Below are 20,707 nucleotides of genomic sequence, written 5' to 3' on the forward strand. Positions count from 1 at the left end.
TCCAGAGGAGCAAGTGGTGAGATGGATCTGCCAGGTCTCCACACTGACTGCTGCTGTATAGTTTCTATCCACATGCAGGACCCTCAGTAAGGCAGGATTAGGTACTAAAGGCACATAAAGAGGCCCTCAGCGTTCATCAGCAAGATTCTTGACTCGCCATTTAAAACCTGGCTTTGGATTTGACTCTTTTTTTTCCCTTTGACATGGAGAATCTCACTTCTTCTGTATTTTCTGATATCAATAGAAGGTGAATGGCAAAAGAGCTAACAGCAACTTAAGGAAAAGCTTTTGTGTGCAATGAATGGTTAGGATCTGAAATGCAAAACTCAAGAGGACACAGGTTTTTTACTTTTTCTATGTACTCCGGACATCTTTGGCGAGTGTCCTCAAGGAGGCGGTGATGAGTAACCTTCTTGATTCAGTATAGTCCCTCCATGCTCTAAGAATTTGTTCCAGAATTTTGCTTCAGCAACAAGTGAAATTCACCAGTCATTTTGGATGTTCCTTAGTTGATATTGAAGGGTGCCACATGCCTGACAGTATCCTTTTCTTTCCCATGGCTGGCTGAACCAAGTGAACCAGATGGGCTGGCATTTTTGTTGTCTCAGATCTTAGGTTTGCTTGTCATCTTCTATACATCAGTTCCCATGCACCTCAATCTTGGGTCTGATGATCTTTTTGGAAGAGTGCTGTATTACAGCTTTGGCATGTTCCCAGCACTGTTGCTGGGTGGAATTTGCAGTGGGATCAGGATGTCCTAGTTCACTTGGCAAATACCATAAGATACCAGGAAATGTCACCAGATAAATACCACAATCTTGTGGTCTTCCCTTTCTTGGAGACTCTAAAGTAAATTGTTGCATACCTACCAGTATACCAGACATTTTTAACCCTATTTATTTCTAATTAACCTTTTCAGAGATGTTATTACACACATCTGGAGTAGCTGAGACTTGAACCCAGACTTCCTGGTCCAGGGGTAGGGACACTACCACTGTGCCATAAGAGGCCCCCACCACCACTGTTATCTCAAACCATTAACCATCCCCTGTATAGTTTAGGAGAATTGTCTGTATAGTTTAAGAGAATGCTAGCAGTTCTAGCAGACAGTTGACTAGGAGAAAAACCAAGGAGAAAATGATTTCCCAAGATGGGGTGCCTCTCTCCTGGAAGTGTCAGATCACAGGACTATACACGGACCTTGCACAGATCTGTAATGAGACCTTTTTGCTTGTTTCACCAAGATTACACAATCCTAATTCAAATATGTGATTGATTGGAATGAAATACTTCTACACCCAAGTTAATACCTGCACATTTACCTATATCACTTTAAAGGTGAAATCGTTTTTTTTGCTGAATAAATCAATACTCATTAAGTCAATAAAATTATGTTTAAATCTGCCTTTTGGACAGTGAGGAGAACTTTTCAGTTGTAATTTGAGTATGTTATTTTCTCTCTGATTTTATACATTGTCTCTGTGCCATGATCTAAGAGACCAGGTCTTTGTATTGTTTCTAGGATTATGCCTGTGGAGCTTTCTGTTAAACAGAGTGTGACACTAATACATGTAGATTTCTTTGCGAAATGTTTCCTTTGGAAGGTCCTCCAGTTTCACTGTGGTGTAACCCTGAGATCCGCTGAAAGGAAATACTGACAGAAATATCTTACTGTAAGTTTTTTGTCTCTTCTCTCATTTTTTATGGTTCAATGAGACAAATAGATAATACAGAAGTAAAGATAGCATTCACAATCAGACAGCCTCCTCCATGTGACAGCAATGACCATCTTTGGTGGGTGTATCAGTTGCTTCTATTATATTGTTCAGTTTTGGGCATCTCCAGAGTTGAAATGTACAAAGGTGAATGAAAATTTCTTATTTGTGAATTCAGTTTTTCATTATTTATTCCTATAACAATTTCCACAGGAAGCAAAGAGAAAGCAAGGATATTTTTTCATTAAAAAAGAGGAAGTGCTGGAGAAACTCAGCAGGTCTGGTAGCATCTGTGGAAAGAGAAACAGACATTTATTCTTTTGAGCCCAATGATGACTCTGCTTCAAAACTAAAAGGGGCTGGAAAATGATGGGTTTAATGCTGTTTAACAAATTGTTAACATTGACTAAAATACTAAGTAAGTTTCTTTATATAGAAAAATGAGAGAATGTAAGCCATTTTTAACTATGTCTCTGAATCATAACCAGCAAGATCCCAAGCTTTGATCTTTGCCTTGCATTTTAATTAAACCAGCCAGGAGCATCATTGATGACTGGCTGTAATGACAGACTCTCTGTTCCCAGGGAATGCAGAGCAGCCCTGCTATAAATGCATATGTGAACACACAGTTGGGCTTGAATGTCATCAGATTAAATAAACACAAAAATATGAGCCTTGAGGGAATGGTGCTTATGGCTGTTTGTGAAGCCAATAACCAGCAAGAACATTAAGCAACAGACAGGACAAAAATTGGAAAGCTAAAAGCTTTTATAAATGCAATTAATGATGCAGCACCCATTCAATCTCAAAGAACCTTATATGATCAATTTTTGTATACTGTACAGGCATAGCTTATGCATATGTGTCTAAGAGAAAGATGCAGCACCCAAAAAGTTAATTCATTTACTGGTTTTAAAATAATTTTCTTTTAAGGAGCATACACGTCACACTAGTAGCATGTGGTATAAGTGATGCATCAATGATTACTAGTTAGACAGGGTTCTGTTGTGTGGTTAGTGTAGTGAGTCCTGAAGATGGGGATGTGAAAGAATGAATCGAGCTCTATCAGTAACTGAAATCACATGAGATTCTGCTGCAGTGCCCAACCCACTGTGTTACAGTAGCAGAGAAGAGCAGCTGCAGAAATAGCACCATCTCCAATGGTGTAAGGATCTTGAAGAGCAGCTACAGTCTCTCACAAGCAGCAAAGTATAAAACCCTTCGCATGTTGCAGTAGAATGAGGTGGGTACGATCTAACTAAAGCATTTGAACTAGTCTTTAGAGTTTGTCAGAGGTGAATGCAATATGCCAATGAAGGCCTGAGAAAAGAAAATAAACAGAAATCATCTGTTCTACAGGAGATTTATTAAAACAATTGTGATGTCAAGTTACGAGCATAGCATTTTTCAAACTTTCTGTGTATGACATTGCACAACTTTCAGTAACATCTGTTCCTTCCACCACAGATTTGTCAAGCAATTAACATAATCCCTGAAAGATATTTTAAAATCCTTATTGCTGAACAGTTGGAGATAATTGTGGTTATTGAGTTCTCATAATTTTGATGTATTTTCTCCTTTGTGTTAGGCTTGCCTATGTAACAAATAATTTTCTAGCCAACATGCCAAGTAAATAATCCACTGGCAAATGTTACCTAATGCTGAGCTAGGCACAAAGAAGTGTGCAGCAACACTTCTTGACTGGTTCACCAATTGATCTTTTGGCTTTATTTGGTAGCCCATGAGAGCTGGATTCCCAATGGTGAAAGTGATGCCAATCCCTAATTGTCTTTGAAATGAATGGTTTACTAGCCCATCTCTGGAGATAGTTAAGAGTCATTTACATTACTATGTGGGCTGGTGTCACATGCTGGCCAGACCAGGGTAGGATAGCAGATTCCCTTCCCTTTTGAATGAACCAGAGGACTTTTATATCAGTCAAATTAGCTTTATGTTTCAGATTCATTAATGGCAGCAGTAATTGTGAGATTTGGAATATGTCCTTAAGATTATTGGCATTGGATTGCTAGGAACCCTCCAACCACAAGGGATGAACTCGGATTTCACCAGTTTCCTCATTTCCCCTCCCCCCAGCCTGTCTCAGTCAAATCCATCAAATTCAGCACCGCCTTCCCAACCTGCAATCTTCTTCCCGACCTCTTCGCCCCCACTCCAGTCTGACCTATCACCCTCACCTTGACCTCTTTCCACCTATCACATTTCCGACGCCCCTCTCCCAAGTCCCTCCTCCCTATCTTTTATCTTAGCCTGCTGGACCAACTTTCCTCATTCCCGAAGAAGGGCTAATGCCCGAAACGTCGATTCTCCTGTTCCCTAGATGCTGCCTGACCTGCTGCGCTTTTCCAGCAACACATTTCCATCTCTAGTCCAATGACATTACCAATGTAAGCATGCTAACTTGTTTGTCACTGTAAATGTAGTGAGCAAATACAGTGATGTTTTCATCTTTTGACAAATCATTCATGCAAGAATTAAACTTACTTGGGAACCTGCAACCCCATCGGATTAATGTGGATTTCACCAGTTTCCTCATTTCCCCTCCCCCCATCTTATCCCAGTCCCAAGCCTCCAACTCAGCACCTCCCTCTTGACGTATTCATCGTCTTTCTCATCTATCCGTTCTACCCTCCTCTCCGACCTATCACCTTCTCCCCCACCTTCATCTATTGCATTCCCAGCTCCCTTTCCCACACACCCCCCTCCCCGTCCCACTTATCTCTCAGCGCCCCTGACCCACAAGTCTCATTCCTGATGAAGGGCTTATACCCGAAACATCAATTCTCCTGCTCCTTGGATGCTGCCTGACCTGCTGTGCTATTCCAGCACCACACTCTTGACTCTGATACTCAGCATCTGCAGTCCTCACTTTCTCCTCAGAACGTATTAAGCCTGGCCACAATATCCACAGCTTCAAGTTGCATTCTGGTCCTGAGAATGCAAATTAGATCATGTTTGAAGCAGAAAAAATTATGTTAGAATTGTCTATGATGAAATCACATTAGCTTTTAGATTACTTGATCCAAATCACCAGAAAATGTACATAGTAATGACATTGAAAGAGGCTGAATGTTAGTCCTAGTCTGTTACATTGAGCGTTAAAAGCATGAGTGGGCTATTCAGCCCTTTGTTTCATTCCAAAATCTGACTCAGGTTATAGTTGACCTATACCTCAACTACATTTACCCCTTTTAGTTCCAATGTCTTGATACTTTTAACCAACAAAAAATCTATCAATCTCAAACTTGAAAGGTTCTTTGTTAGAGGCAGTTCCAGATTTCTAATACCACTTGGGTAACAAAATGCTCCTTGATTTTACTCCTTAATGGCCTCATTCTAATTTTAAATAATGTCCCCTCATTCTCCAGTTGAATCAACCAGAAGGAATTCCTCATCAAAAGAAATGGTTTCTCTGTATCTACCCTATTAAATCGTTTTATTATTCGAAAAACATTGAGCAGCTCATTGATCATAAATCACGTTAAAGGAGCCTGGCCACAAAGGTTAACTCTTTAAGGCCTGATCATTCAGGTGAATCTACACGGTGCTCCCTCCAATGTTAATATATATCTCCTAGCGTGGAGTCCCAAGAAATGATTGCCACTTCAGCCAGGGTTTGACTGAGGCTCTGTTCCACTGGAGAATGACTCCCTCGCGTTCGCAATCTCAGTTTCTTGAAATTAAGAGAGAACTTTCAAAGCCTCCTTAGAGTATCACAGGTGAAGTCACCATCATCCCAGTGGACTGCACTCTCATTAGAGAGGGCGAGGATAATGAGTTGAACCTGACAAGCACCATGCTTTAAGTGAAGGGTCATGTTGAGAAGGTGGGACCTTCATGGTAACCTGTGCAGCTCCAATTCTGAAGGTCTCTGGATGAATGTATGACTGTTTCTATCCCAAGAACTTCTCATATATCATTTATGAGTTTTCTACTCCTTGTTTTCTACACCTTGATAATGTTTTGTGCAGTCCCATACTATTTTCACAAAACTCATAAAATCTCAAAGATTCCAGTTCAAACCCTAGGAGGTTTGTCAGAAGTTTTCCAGAACTCCTAGTTAACTAGGTCACAGAATTCCAGTATCTGTTTCATTTATAACAACCTCAAAGAAATTAGAGAGATTTATCAAATAGGACTTGTATTTCCAAATTCATACTGTCAGATTAATAGCATTAATCTGCTATTACACAGATACACCTTCAATCGACACTAAGCTTTGTGCCATTGAATTCAGTATGACCACAAGTTTAGGTGATTTTATCTAATCGATCAAAAACATCAGAGGGACTTAAACATTTTCAACAGTTGTGCAAGAATCAGACAGGTAGTATGAAGGGAAAATGATAAAATTTTACCCACAATAGAAATATCTTTAATTTAAAAGACAGAAATAATGTCATTACCTGACTTCGTTCACGTTACTTTTTTTTTCGATTTATTCCTCTCAACCTGTTTTTCGTAAATTGACCACAAATTTTATATTTATCTCATAAAATATTTCACTAGATTCCTAGAACCCAAGACTTGTTTCATATTTTGGGAATCATATAATGACTTTTTGCTAATATCAAAGTAGTGATTTTATGATGGATGTTAAAATGTCTGGCTTTATAGGAAGTGCTTTGAATTGGTCTATTAACTGGACAACTGTAGGATTTCTATTCCATGTTTCACAAATCCACTTAAGGAAATTCCTGTACCACATTATAAAACGTATTTGAACCCTTGGGAAATCTTGGCTCAACTGCAAGGCAATAATGATAGTGTCAGCCTAACTAGTTAATTTTCAGTGGCAAAGCGGTTGACTGGCAATATTTAATTTTTATTCCACCATTAAAAGGGTATTTGGACTTGAAATGGTCAAGACATAAATTTCTGTTGTGAGTTCAGTGCATTACTACTACTCAGATAGCGATTTCATTTTCCTCAGTGCATATCAATGGCAAACTCGACAATAAATGGTGTTTTTGTGAAGCTAATGGTGAAGAAACACATGTTGGAAAGCAATTTCCCAGTTTAATTAGCATCTTCCTTCATTGAACATTGTTACAGCAGTTTCTCATAAATAACAACAAGTGCAAAGACTCTTCCTGATACTTTGACAGCAATGTTTGGCTTATTTATTTTCTTCTGTTGTTGCCACTCTTGGTTTGAATTATGTGGCACCACACTTTTCAGCAGATTTACAAATTCTCTACATTTTTGCCAAGATGTTAAATGACTGTCGCATTCCTTAAAGCCTTGCTGCAGGTTTTCCTGGAAACCTTCCCTCAAACTTCTTACTGCTTTGATTCCTGTCTAGAGTTTGCTTTAAATAACCATTTGTCTCACAGTGAACAACATAGATGTGAATGTAGATGTATGATTACAATGCTAGTCATGCTGAGAAACCGGGGCCCTTCAGCACCCATCACCCTTTCTACTTAGTCTAGTAGAAATTGTTCTATTGTGGAGTTATTTTTAGCTGTTTTATAAGAGTAATTAAACTGGACATGCAACAATGTTTATCAGAGTCATCCAGACTCAAAACGTTAGTTTGCTCTGTCTCCATGGATGCTATCTGACCCATTATGATCTCCAGCATTGGTTGTTTTCAGTACAGATTCCAGTGTCTGCAGTAATTTGATCTGACTATGTTCCATACATTCAGGAAACAGCGCTTAAATGCTGCATTGGCATTTTGAAGGAAGCTAATACGTTTATGGTTTTTGTGTAACCACAAAGTTTTAAAGCTGTAACTATTTCCTTGGAATTTAATGTTTGTTAGGCCTGTGAATCTGTATTACTCCACTGCAGTATTGAGGAGAATTGTTCCTCCAGAATTGTTGTCTTCCAGATAAAATGTTAAACTAAAGTTCTGTCTGCTCTTTCATGTTGGTGATATTATTCCAAAGAAAACCAAGGTTATTGTGCCAAGTGGCTTGACCAGTGTTTATCCCCCAATTAACATTATAAAAACTGATTATCTGGTCACCATCACAATAGCATTTGTTGGAGAATGCATTATGCAAATTGTTTGCTGTGTTTCTGAATTAGAATTAGAATTCCTACAGTGTGGAAGCAGGCCTTTCATCCCAGCAAGTCCCGCCGACCCTCCGAAGAGTAACCCACCCAGACCCATTCCCCCCAAGTAATGCACCTAACCTACACAGCCCTGAACACGATAGGCAATGTAGCATGGCCAATTCACCTAACCTGCACACCTTTGGACTGTGGGAGGAAACCAGAGCACCTGGAGAAAACCCACACAGACATGTGGAGAATGTGCAAACTCCACACAGTCACCTGAGGCTGGAATCAAACCCGGGTCCCTGGAGCTATGAGGCAACAGTGCTAACCACTGAGCCACCATGCTCAAAGGCTAATGCACACACAACAGCAGCCATGGCTGTAAAGTAACTTGGAATGTCCTGTCCTATGTAAATGTAAGATTTTCTTCTTAAAGGTAGAACAACTGCAATGACAACCTGTATTTATATAGTGCTTTTCATGCAATAAAACATCCCTAGGCACTTCCCAGGTGAATTACAGAGAAACCTCGAAGGACACGGGCGGGGAGTATGTATTTCGTTTGGTTAATCAAATGCTGGATAGCATAGTTAGCCAAGCATTGGGACCTTGCGATCTTGTTCGGATAATCTGAGATTTGGTTAATCAAACGCTAGATAATCAAGGTGTATGAAACAAAATATGATACCAAGCCACAAAAGAAGATACCGAGTAAAATGATCAGCAGTTTGATTAAAGTGATACATTTTAAGGAATATCTTAAGGAAGAAAACAAAGCAGAGACTTGTAGATGTTTATGGAAGGAATTTCAGAGTTTAGGGCCTAGACAATTGATGATTATCCGCAAAAGATGGCACAATTAAAATTTGGTGCTCAAGAATTAGATGGCTGTAAATAAGTTGGGAGCTTAAGGGATTGGAGCAGTTTACAGACATAAAGAAGGATGAAGACATTGATAGATTTGAAAACCAGGATGAGAATTTTAAAAACAATTGGCTACTGTTTTCCAGGACCAGCAAGCATTGGGATGATGGGTAAACAGGTCATCATGTGAGTTAAGACGTGTGTAATTTGAATAGTGTCATATTTATAGAGGGTAGAATGTGAGAGACTGTAGTCAAACCAAGAAAAGGCAAAGACATTAATGAAGATTTCAGCAGATGAGCCTAGATAGAAACAAAGTCACAGAGATAAAAGTAGTCTTACTGATGGTTTAAACATCAGGTCAGTAGTACCTGTTGGGATCAGATATAAAACAAAAGTTCCAGATGTTCCGGTTAAAACTTGGGATGTTGTCCAAGACAAGGAGGCAGTCTTTAGTTGGAGAATGGAGGTTAGTGCAGGAATCAAAATAGTATTTAGCAACAGTGGAGGAGTTGAGGGAGGTGGGGACGAGGTAGATGTGTTTGTTGTCAGTGTAGTAACTAACTCCATGCTTTTGGGTGAGGTCACCAGGGGCATCATATAGATAGATAATAGGAGGACACTAATAGTATCGCCTTAGGGGACACCAATGGGATACTGCAAGAGCTGGAAGGGAAGCCTTTGCAAGTGATTATCTAGCCACATGACTAGACAGATCAGAATAAGGCAGCAATTGACTGCGCTGGAAAACAGTGGCATGGCATTGCAGGAGCTGTCTTAATGGCTGCAGTTAGGTTCGGATGAATGAAGTGTGAACAATGAGAATAATCACCATGACATACAATGTCATTTGTGACATTGGTAAGATTTATTTCCATACTGTTGTGGGGCATAAATTCAAGTACAAAGTTTTGGAAAATTTGGACATGAAATTAGGAGGGGCACTTTGGGAGACACACATAAAGTACTTCGGAAAAGTAAGAAAGATTGAAGACGATTGGGGGAGTTTGTAACGATGGTGACATCAAGTGTTTCTTTTAAGATTTAAAGGAGAGAGGGACAACACCTGAGAAAAGAAAACTGTTAATGATAATGGCTAACTTGGAGACCCAGAGGGGAAGTTTGGTGGTTAGCAGTTTAGTTGGAATGGGTTTGAGGGATCAAGAGGTAATTTTCATAAATGAGATTGGAGAGATCATGAGGGTTGGTTAGGGATAGTCAACATGGCTTTGTGCGTGGGGAAATCATGTCTCACAGACTTGATTGAGCTTTTTGAAGAAGTAACAAAGAGGATTGATGAAGGCAGAGCGGTAGATGTGATCTATATGGACTTCAGTAAGGCATTCAGCAAGGTTCCCCATGGTAGACTGGTTAGCAATGTTAGACCTTACGGAATACAGGGAGAACCTGTATTGGATACAGAACTGGCTCGAAGGTAGAAGGCAGAGGGTGATGCTGGAGGGTTGTTTTTCAGACTGGAGGCCTCTGACCAGTGGAGTGCCACAAGGATCAGTGCTGGGTCCTCTACTTTAAGTCATTTATATAAATGATTTGGATGCAAGCATAAGAGGTATAGTTAGTAAGTTTGCAGATGACACTAAAATTGGAGGTGTAGTGGACAGCGAAGAGGATTACCTCAGATTATAACAGGATCTTGACCAGATGGGCCAATGGGCTGAGAAGTGGCAGGTGGAGTTTAATTCCGATAAATGCGAGGTGCTGCATTTTGGGAAAGCAAATCTTAGCAGGACTTATACATTTAATGGTAAGGTCCTAGTGAGTGTTGCTGAACAAAGAGATCTTTGAGTGCAGGATCATAGCTCCTTAAAAGAGTCACAGGTAGATAGGATAGTGAAGAAGGTGTTTGGTATGCTTTCCTTTATTGGTCAGAGTACTGAGTACAGGAGTTGGGAGGTCATGTTTCAGTTGTACAGGGCATTGATTAGGCCACTGTTGGAATATTGCAATTCTGGTCTCCTTCCTATCGGAAAGGTGTTGTAAAACTTGAAAAGGTTCAGAAAAGATTTACAAGGATGTTGCCAGGGTTGGAGGATTTGAGCTATAAGGAGAGGCTGAACAGACTGGGGCTGTTTTCCCTGGAGCGTCGGAGGCTGAGGGGTGACCTTATAGAGGTTTACAAAATTATGAGGGGCATGGATAGGATAAATACAGTCTTTTACCTGGGGTGGGGAGTCCAGAACTAGAGAGCATAGATTTAGGGTGACAGGGGAAAGATATAAAAGAGACCTATGGGGCAACCTTTTCATGGTATGTGTATGGAATAAGCTGCCAGAGGAAGAGGTGGAGGCTGGTATAATTGCAACATTTGAGAGGCATTTGGATGGGTATATGAATAGGAAGTGTTTGGTGGGATATGGGCCAGGTGCTGGCAGGTGGGACTAGGTTGGTTAGGATATCTGGTCGGCATGGACAGGTTGCTCCGAAGGGTCTGTTTCCATGCTCTACATCTCTATGACTCTCTGACTGTAAAGGAAGATGCCAGGTCAGGCTGAGTTTAGCTAGGTAGCCCAGTGGAATGGAGGGGCATGACAAAGGTACCCTTTTGCATAGTTTTAATCTTAGTATTAATAAAGTCCATGATCTCCTTAAACTTAATTACTGGGGGCGAGACTGGAGGAGATGGGGAATAAGGTTTAAGAAATCAGTCACAGAAGATATAAAACGTTTAGCACTGACAGGGGTGAGGTTGCAGTCTGAACCAGATCTCTCACATCTCCTAATGAAGGGTCCTGACCCGAAACATCAACTTTCCTGCTTGTCTGATGCTGCCTGACCTGCTGTGCCTTTCCAACTCCACATTTTATCGACTCTGACTTCCAGCATTTGCAGTCCTCACTATCTCCAGATGTCTCACAGCCTCGGTATCCTATAATCCTGAGATTAACCTCTAACCAGATATCTGCTCTAATATGAAGGCCATCTACATCCACAGTATTACATTTCTCATCCATTTTCCTGCCTCAACTCAACTCCTAATGAAATCCACATCCCCTTGCTCTCTCACAACTCCTAACACCCATGAAACTGAACTCCTCCAAATCAAATGGTCACTGAGTAACACACAACAAAACCCATTCACCCTCCAGCTTGCTGATTCCCAGTCTAGTAATGTCCAAATGTTTTAAATTCTCGTCAGTGGTCTTGTCTATCTATTCCCCAAAATCTACTTAAGACCTTAATCTTACAGTGACCTCTGCCCTTTTCTAATTCTGTCATCTCCAGTGTCCACATATTTAATGGCTCCACCATTGGTAGATTTACGTCCAGTTGTCTGGGCCCTAAGCTCCGGAGTTCCTCCCTAAACCTCCCAACTTCTCGGTTCTCTTTCTTCATTTCAGATGCTCCATATTTCCCCTTGACTAAGTCTTTATTCGCCACTCTGAAATGTGCTTCAGAGGGCTGGTGTCAAGTTCTGCGCGATTCCTGTCAATTTTCTTGAAGCAATTAACTAAGTAAAGTCCTTTATAATTGCAAATTGTTACTGTTGCCTAAGTGTGAAGTAAGAGGTTACATATTCTAGCTCTTATTCACCACAATCTGAGCATCCAAACTCTTATTCAAGTCCATGTCAAAGACAACATGGCATCACTTCCACATCACCAGCAACATTGCTTTTGTCTCAGATATACTGTCGTGGAAACCTCATCAATGCCACTGTCACCTCGAGACATGATTAATCCAACAATCTCCTTCCCAGCCTCCCATTCTTCATAATTTGAGATGGGAAACAAACTTGAAGAACTGATGACTTGGAGTCAATAAGCACATGTGTGACTGGTGAGTCTTTCGTATTGCACGGTTCGTTTAGTACTCAAGCTCACATTTAATTCCCTTAATTTGTGGACTTGCTCTTCATAGACATAACTACACAACTACTGACTTCCCATCCACTCACATACCAAACACTCCATTTCCTTGACTCTGGGCTCCTGTGTAGTTTCTCCTCCTTTCATCTCATCAACGGCAACCATGCACTTGTTTCCTGTATTGAAATGTCTCCCTAAACTCCTGCACATTTTTGCTTCTCTCTCCTCCTTCATGTCTTTCCATAAAGCTGACCTGATTAACTGAACCAAAACATTGTCTGTCTTTGGTTCAGCATCCACTTTGTTTTGATTTTGTCCTAGAAATATTTCATTTTGCTAAAGACAAGTAAATGCAGGTTATTCTTCAACCAGCTAATAGGGTGAGCACAAAATTGGCTGGAGTTCTAATTTCTCACTCTATGGGCTGAATGTTACACCTTTTTTGGAAAAGTGTCAATTTGATTGACTTTAATGGAAGGTTTTTCTCTATGAGGTCTAGCGAGTTTTCTCATCATACCTGACCTAAGTCAACTCACCAACTACTTATTCCACACCTATGGTGCTTCTCTCATCTGATTCCAGCCTTATTTTACCACTCTCCATACCCTGAACAACTAGCCACTGCCGGGAAATCCCAAAATTGACCAGCATCTTTGGCTGCCACACTATCTTTAAAAAATCATTGTGCAAGCACTACTTGTCCAGAGCTGCCCCACACACTTCCTGTCATTTTCCACAACATAGTAGACAAGGCACCCTGCCTTGCAGGTAGTGATCTGAAGGCCACGGTGGGTAAAGTGATGCAGAGAATAGAACTCCTTGTACCTCAGAACTAGCAGTGAACGCCACAACACCAGACCATGCTAGCCTGGTCCAAATTTGCCACCCAGGTCAGTGTCATCTCAGCTCTCTGGAGGAATGCCCAACACTGTCAGAAGAATGTCAATGACACTCTTCACTCTGCCAGCATATGTGCCCTCATCTATTTGATATCTCACACTCACTCTATCTTTGCTACTTTATCCAGTACACATGAAGGGCTCATGCTCTACCACTCTCAGTACTGCCTGCAACATCTTCCCTCACTCTCACTCACTCCCAGCCCTAAAGCCACTGATGCTTAGAGGCTGGCACATGCTGGATGCCATTGTTTGTGTGTGGAGTGGATGTGGTTCTGGATGTGGATGCATGTGGAGTGCCTGTGGTTGGTGCACATGAGATGTTGCCGCCTGGTGTCTAACATGGAAGTCTGCTGGAGCAAGCAGCGTGTTCAAGTCACCTGTACTGACTGAATCCACATTGTGAATTCTGGGAATCCAGTTTTGCTAGCACTGTGTGTTAGGGCAGAAGGCTGCATATCAACAAGCATCATTAACAATCAAAAATCCCCCTTTAATGGGCATCTTGCTGCTGCCTAGTGAGCACCTCGCATTGATTCTCAGAACCTATTTAAAAGACGCAGCAAGTTCCTCCCACTGCCAAGTAGGCTTCACTGAACTTCTTGTGTGATTCTGCCACATTTTTCAACATAGCCCTTATCAGTTAGGACCCTATAAGAGTCCATCCTGTGTGTAGAAAAGCCTATGGAATATTTTAACTTTGGGACTCTTCATGTAGTGAATCACAAGCACAAGCCCAATTGCTCCCTGGCTACTTTTCAAATCAACATTCATGTCAAGATCTCTGGGAACAAGGATTTCCTTGTCTTATGGTTAGTTCTCATATTCCACTTTCAAAAATAGCTTACACTATGGTTGCAGCAGTTTTAAAGAGGTATTATTGCCTTGAAAGGAATCTTTTAGTCTCTATGTTTCTCCATCAAATTATTTCCAAAAACGTTACGATGCAAGATATTTATGTTGGAACAGCTTTTCTATAAAATATATTAAAATCATTTTTGAATGCTCATTCCTTCATGTCTGAAGCCAATTGTGTCCAATTTTAAGATTTTGAACACCTGATACTTAATAAACAATAGTATAGGGTATATATGATTTGAACCATTCCTTATATTTGCTGTTCCATTGTTTATTAAAGGCATTTACATTTGGTAATTTCCCCATTTGAAACACTGGACAAGTCAGATCCAGAATAGAATCTTGTTTAATAGGTCACATTTTGTTTTATTTCTAATTTAGCATGGTGGCTTTTCAGTGAAATGTTAGGGTTAGGATTAGGGTTATGATTAGGGTTAGGGTTAGGCTGCAGATTTCACACAAGGTTACAGATTTCATTTTAGCACCAGAATAAAAGTTTATTACACAACATAAATAAAAAACTAAATTAACCAAACCAAGATAACTAAATATAATACAATTTGAAAGATTTCAAAACACACGACCAACAAAATGCAATTTACTCCTCAATGCCACCACTTTACTGTTACTCAAAAACTACAGAAATCTCCCTTCCTTATCAAATCTGTAGGGTTGACTTAACTGCTTCATTTCAGTTCCAATCCTGAGTTGAGAGGCCTTTTGACTTCACTACTCACAGGACTGAGAGCTTATCCTTTCTTAGTCTTGTTTTAAAATAATTAGATTAGATTACATTACATTACAGTGTGGATACAGGCCCTTCGGCCCAACAAGTCCACACCACCCTGCCGAAGCGCAACCCACCCATTCCCCTACATTTACCCCTTACCTAACACTACGGGCAATTTAGCATGGCCAATTCATCTGACCTGCACATCTTTGGACTGTGGGAGGAAACCGGAGCACCCGGAGGAAACCCACGCAGACATGGGGAGAACGTGCAAACTCCACACTGTCAATCGCCTGAGGCGGGAATTGAACCCGGGTCTCTAGCGCTGTGAGGCAGTAGTGCTAACCACCGTGCCGCCCACAATCTTCAGAGTGCTAAACAAATACTCCTGGTCTAGAGGTTTTCACAAACTATATCCTTCACTGAGGTCACTTAATGCTTTAACCGTTCTGAACAACCTCCTTTGTAAATGAGAAATGATTCTTGTATCTGATTGCAATCAGATCTTCCTCAAAATAAGTTCAAAAATTTTCAACCAAATAAAGGAACATTTTGCCCCTCCTTGCTTCTGCTCAGCAAATAATTGAATTTGGTTTCCTTCTACCAACATAAAACCCCACAATATAAACAATCTTACATTAACCTCCCAAAAGCCTTCAGTCGTATGTCCTCTGTGACAAGCTATTTCAAATTTAAGCTCAAAATACAGAAAATAATGTGATAATGATAAAATATAGGTGGCCATTGTTAACAGGGTGAATTGTGACTAGTAATGTTCACAATAGTGAATAAGTTTTATCACAGTACAGTGATCTTTAAATATTTAAATTGTTATCTGGAACACAATGTTTTGCCAATTAGCTGCTGGCAATCTGAAAGAACAGCAGGTGCGAGAGAAACTCAGCAGGTCTAGCGGCATCTGTGGAGAGGGAGAAATAGAGTTGATGTTTTCTGAGTCCACTTTGACTTCTACAGAACGGAAAGGGGTTGGAAAATGGGCTTTTCTTTGTACATTTGACAGCGGCAGAGGAGGGGCAGGGGGAACAGATGGTGTGGAGGCCCAGTGTAATCAACAAAAGGGTTGTTAGTTGTGGGTGGAGATGTTAGTATGACAGTGAGGTGATTTATTGAAATAGCAAGCAAGTGGGAAGGTCAGAATCATTTCTATTGACAGAACAGAGGTATTCTGCAAAGCAGTCATCCAGTCTGTGTTTGGTCTCGTGAATGTAAGACAGATCCCATTGTGAACAGTGAATGCACAAGACTAGATTAAAAGAAGTAGAGGTAAAATGCTGCTTCACCTGGAAGATATGTTTGGGGCCATGGACAGTGAGAGGGGGATGTGAGTGGGCAAGTGTTCCATCCTCTGTGATTACATGGAAAGGTGCCATGGGGTAATGAGGAAATGTTCTGTGCTGTAACCATTCTGTGATTCTGTGATCACCAGTAGCTCGAAACTGCCCTCAAACAAATTGGATCTTTGGATTCACCCCACAGTAAGACTGCTGGAGATTCAAATAGCCCTGTCCCCAAGATTTAATGTCTAGGTGGGAACAAAGTGTCAACCAGAAGTTATAGCATTTTTTACTTTTAAGGTGTAGTTAAATACAGCATCACTCAAAAATGATGCATAGTGAGCAAGTTACTGGGATGGTTTTTTTGCCCAGTTGCTTTAGTATCATGACTAAGGTGAATACAGACTGGAGTACAGCATTTGTTGCCTGTTGGATTTAAGCTCGGATCTACTTTCTATTCAGAATGCATTCTCATTTTGAGCTGAACTCTAATTACACACAGAGCCAGCATAATAATGAGAGACTTGAACAGTCCCATTGTAACTTGTAATATTTGTAAATTCATCCTAGCGAGATGGATGAGACATTACGAGGAAGTGATAAAAGTCCTGACTGAAAGGGAGAGAATGAAATGAAAACGAAATGCATTTATTTCTAAATTTTGTATATTTCATTAGTCTTTCATGTATGAATCTATTTATTTCTCGCCCAATGCTGATGCATTGAAACCATTTTTTTTTTCATTTTAAAAGATCAATTAGTAATTATTAATTTATTTTGTTCCAGCAGATGTTTTATGCATTTCTTCCCTGCTTTCTTGATCATGGGAATATTTGTATAATGGGTGAAGCAACAGAATTATAGAATTTGCTGCATGGAAGGTGATAGTTTAGTCCCTTTTTAAAGCTAAATGAGCCCATTAACCTCTCCTATGTCCATACCTTTTCAAAATATGTTTTTTTCAGATTTTATGTTTCTTTTTAAAAGCAATTATGGATCTACATTGCACTACTGGGCATTCAATATCCTAACAGCCTGTTTTTGTACATCATTCTTATCATTATAACAAAGCAAGCTTCTGTTCATGTGATGTATATGGAGGTTGGTGAGATGGAAGATGAGGACCAAGGGGTTCTGTCCTTGTTGCGGTTGGAGGGGTGGTCTTTGACCACATGGGAGGGGAAATTGCGGTCTTTGAAGAAGGAAGATGACTTCCTGGCCATCTCCGTATGTTCCCCGTGGTTGATGATGCCCTCCAGTGCATCTCATCCACTTCCCGCACCTCTGCCCTCGAATCCCAGTCCTCTAATTGCAACAAGAATAGAACCCCCCTGGTGCTCACCTTCCACCCCACCAACTTCTGTATACATCATATCATCCTCCGCCATTTCCGCCACATACAAACGGACCCCACCACCAGAGATATATTTCCCTCCCCACCTCTATCCGCTTTTGTTAAGACCTTTCCCTCTGTGACTCTCTTGTCAGGTCCACACCCCCCACTAACCCACCCTCCCCTCCCGCACCTTCCCTGCCACCGCAGAAATTGCAAAACCTGTGCCTACAACTCTCCCCTCACCTCCATCCAAGGCCCCAAAGGTGCCTTCCACATTCATTAGACTTTTACCTGCACATCCACACATGTCATTTACTGTATCTGTTGATCCCGATGCGGTCTCCTCTACATTGGGGAGACAGGACACCTTCTTGCGGAGCGCTTCAGAGAACATCTCTGGGACACCCATGCCAACCAATCCCACCACCCCGTGGCAGAACACTTCAACTCCCCCTTCCCCTCCACCAAGGACATGCAGGTGCTGGGCCTCCTTCGTCACCACATCCTAACTACCCGATGCCTAGAGGAAGAACGCCTCATCTTAAACCTTGGACCCTTCAACCACATGGTATTGTGGACGTCACCAGTTTCCTCATTTCCCCTCCATCCCAGTTCCAATCTTCCAACTCAGCACCACCCTCATGACCTGTCCTACCTGTTCATCTTCCTTCTCACCTATCTGCTCCAACCTCCTCTCCGACCTATCATCATTACCCCCACCTCCATCCACCTATCGCACCCTCAGCTACCTTCCCCCCTGTCCCACCCCCTTCCCATTTATCTCTCCACCTCCTCAGCTCACAAGCCTCATTTCTGATGAAGGGCTCTTGCCAAAATCATTAATTCTTCTGCCCCTTGGAATCTGCCTGACCTGCTGTGTTTTTCCAACACTACACTCTCGACTCTACCCTTTTCCATAACTATTTTAAAACTAATTGAATTATGGTCGCTTGTCCGAAAGTACTCCCCCATCAACACTTGCCCTGCCTTATTTCCCAAGAGAAGGTTGAGTTTTGCTCCTTCTCTAGTAGGTATATCTATATCGGTGTATACCAGAATGTCACCTACCTGTATTTAGTTGCACCGATGTAGACAAGACATCATTAATAGTCTAGTGGCTGCAGTAGCATAGTGGTAATGTCACTGGACTAGCAATCTAGAACCTCTGATCAATGTACTGAGGACATATATTCAAAACCCACCAATCTGAAATTTGAATTCAATGAAAAGCAAAATGGCGATTATGTGACCATTGTTCATTGTCTTTAAAAAAATCAATGCCCTTTAGGGAATTAAATCTGCTATGCTTCCCTGATTTGACATATCTGTGATTCTAGGCCCACGGGGTATTAACTGCCTTCTGGGTAATTAAGACTGGGCAATGAATGCTGGCTGACAGAGACAGTCACATCTTGTGAGAAAATAAAAGAAGAAAAAAGTGTATTAAATTGAAACACAAATCAATTGCTGTTTCATCATCTGGAAGGAATGCTTGGAACCGCATGTGACCAAAATAATCAAGGAATTCCTGCTGTCTCCTCGCACTGTCACTGTTTCATCTGCTGTCCAATAATTCTCAGTTTAACCCTAGGACACCCATTGTGGACAGCAACCCATTTGGCCATTTCTCTACCACAATTCCTGTCTGGAAATACCCCTCCCCTTACATCTGGAGGACCACAGACAAACAACAATACTCTTTCTCACTTTGCAATAGACACACTGCCTCTCTTTCATCACCCTCTTTCTCCTCTCCTCACACACCATTCCTCCTTTACTGGCCAGACGATCTCTCTGATTCTGACACCTTGCCTCTTTGATCCAGATTTGCCAATGCTTACTATTGAGAAACTTGACCAGACTTTTAAGCTCATGGAATTGAATTCTCAAGTTTCATTCCACTATTGGGAAGCTAACTTCTGGCCTACTGAGCAATTAAATTCCTCAAGACTAGAACATAGAAAAGTACAGCACAGAACAGGCCCTTTGGCCCACGATGTTGTGCCGAGGTTTAATCCTAATGTAAAATATAATAACTTAACCTACGCACCCCTCAACTCACTACTCTCCATGTGCCTGTCCAACAGTCGCTTAAATGTCCCTAAAGACTCTGCTTCCACCACCACCGCTGGCAATGCATTCCAGGCATTGACAACTCTCTGTGTAAAGGAGGGTGAAGGGCTTTTGTCCGAAACATCAATTCTCCTGCTCCTCGGATGCTGCCTGACCTGCTGTGCTTTTCTAGCACCACTCTAGTCTTGACTCTAATCTCCAGCATCTGCAGTACCCATTTCTGCCTAATTAAATTCCTCAACCTACCTTGCTTCCAGCTTCTGGGAGCAGCAGAAAACTCCACCCAGGATCCTAATGGTGCATGACTCCCTTCTGTGTTAACTTGGATATTTTTCAGGAGGGTCTCAGACAGTGCCCCTTCCAATGAGAGTTTCCAATATCTTCCCCCAAGTTGTACAGCAAACAAAAGGAGTTGCTCTTGCACAGACAAAATGACCCAAATGGCATGCTTCTGAGCTATTGTGTTTATCTGTTCTGGTTTTACATAGCAACACTTTTCTAACAGAATAAAATACCAAACAATTAATAATGAAGACATAACAACACTCACATTCCGATGGCTGAAACCCTCTCAAATAACATGGGAGCTTTGAATCTATTGACAAAAAAAACTAAACAAAAGAGCAGTCAGTCAAGTTCCTTTAAATAGTACTTGTTTTTGAGCTATTCATAGGCTTAGCACTTCACAAGAGGTGGTAGCTATTTTCTTCTACCAATTAGAGCATTTTTTAGAACTACATTACCATCTTAACAACACTTTCCACAATTGAGACTACAAGTGCAAAGTACATGATTATCTCTAAACCTCTTTGGTGCTCCTGAGGTTGGGAGATGTGCTTTATAAATGCAAGTGGTTTGTCTTATGTCTACACATTGTCTTTATTTGCTTCTCTATTAATCAAAATCATAACAAAAATAGCATAGTAGAAATTCCTTATCCCTAAAACATTAATTCTCCAGTGGTCTCTCTTCACAGCATTCCCCATCCCAAGTTGATTATATAATAACTCAAACCTGCCAATTGTATCAGAGTAAGTCATTCAAATAATTTTAAGTCAGCCCCCTATGAATGCTTTCCAC

General features: G+C 41.1%; 1 protein-coding gene across 1 annotated transcript in view; it reads left to right on the top strand.

Annotated features, from left to right (window-relative positions):
* Nucleotides 1-2,856: 2,856 nt before the first annotated feature.
* rab9a (RAB9A, member RAS oncogene family) overlaps nucleotides 2,857-20,707 on the top strand; it is a 49,673-nt gene continuing 31,822 nt past the window's right edge. Inside the window, exon 1 of the mRNA XM_043700591.2 lies at nucleotides 2,857-2,958. The gene's annotated coding sequence lies outside the window, so the exon portion shown is untranslated. The remainder of the gene's footprint in view (nucleotides 2,959-20,707) is intronic.

Source organism: Chiloscyllium plagiosum, unplaced genomic scaffold, assembly GCF_037043375.1.
Source record: "Chiloscyllium plagiosum isolate Xiang-an unplaced genomic scaffold, Cpla_swu_hap1 HiC_scaffold_12, whole genome shotgun sequence".
Classification (NCBI taxonomy): domain Eukaryota; kingdom Metazoa; phylum Chordata; class Chondrichthyes; order Orectolobiformes; family Hemiscylliidae; genus Chiloscyllium; species Chiloscyllium plagiosum.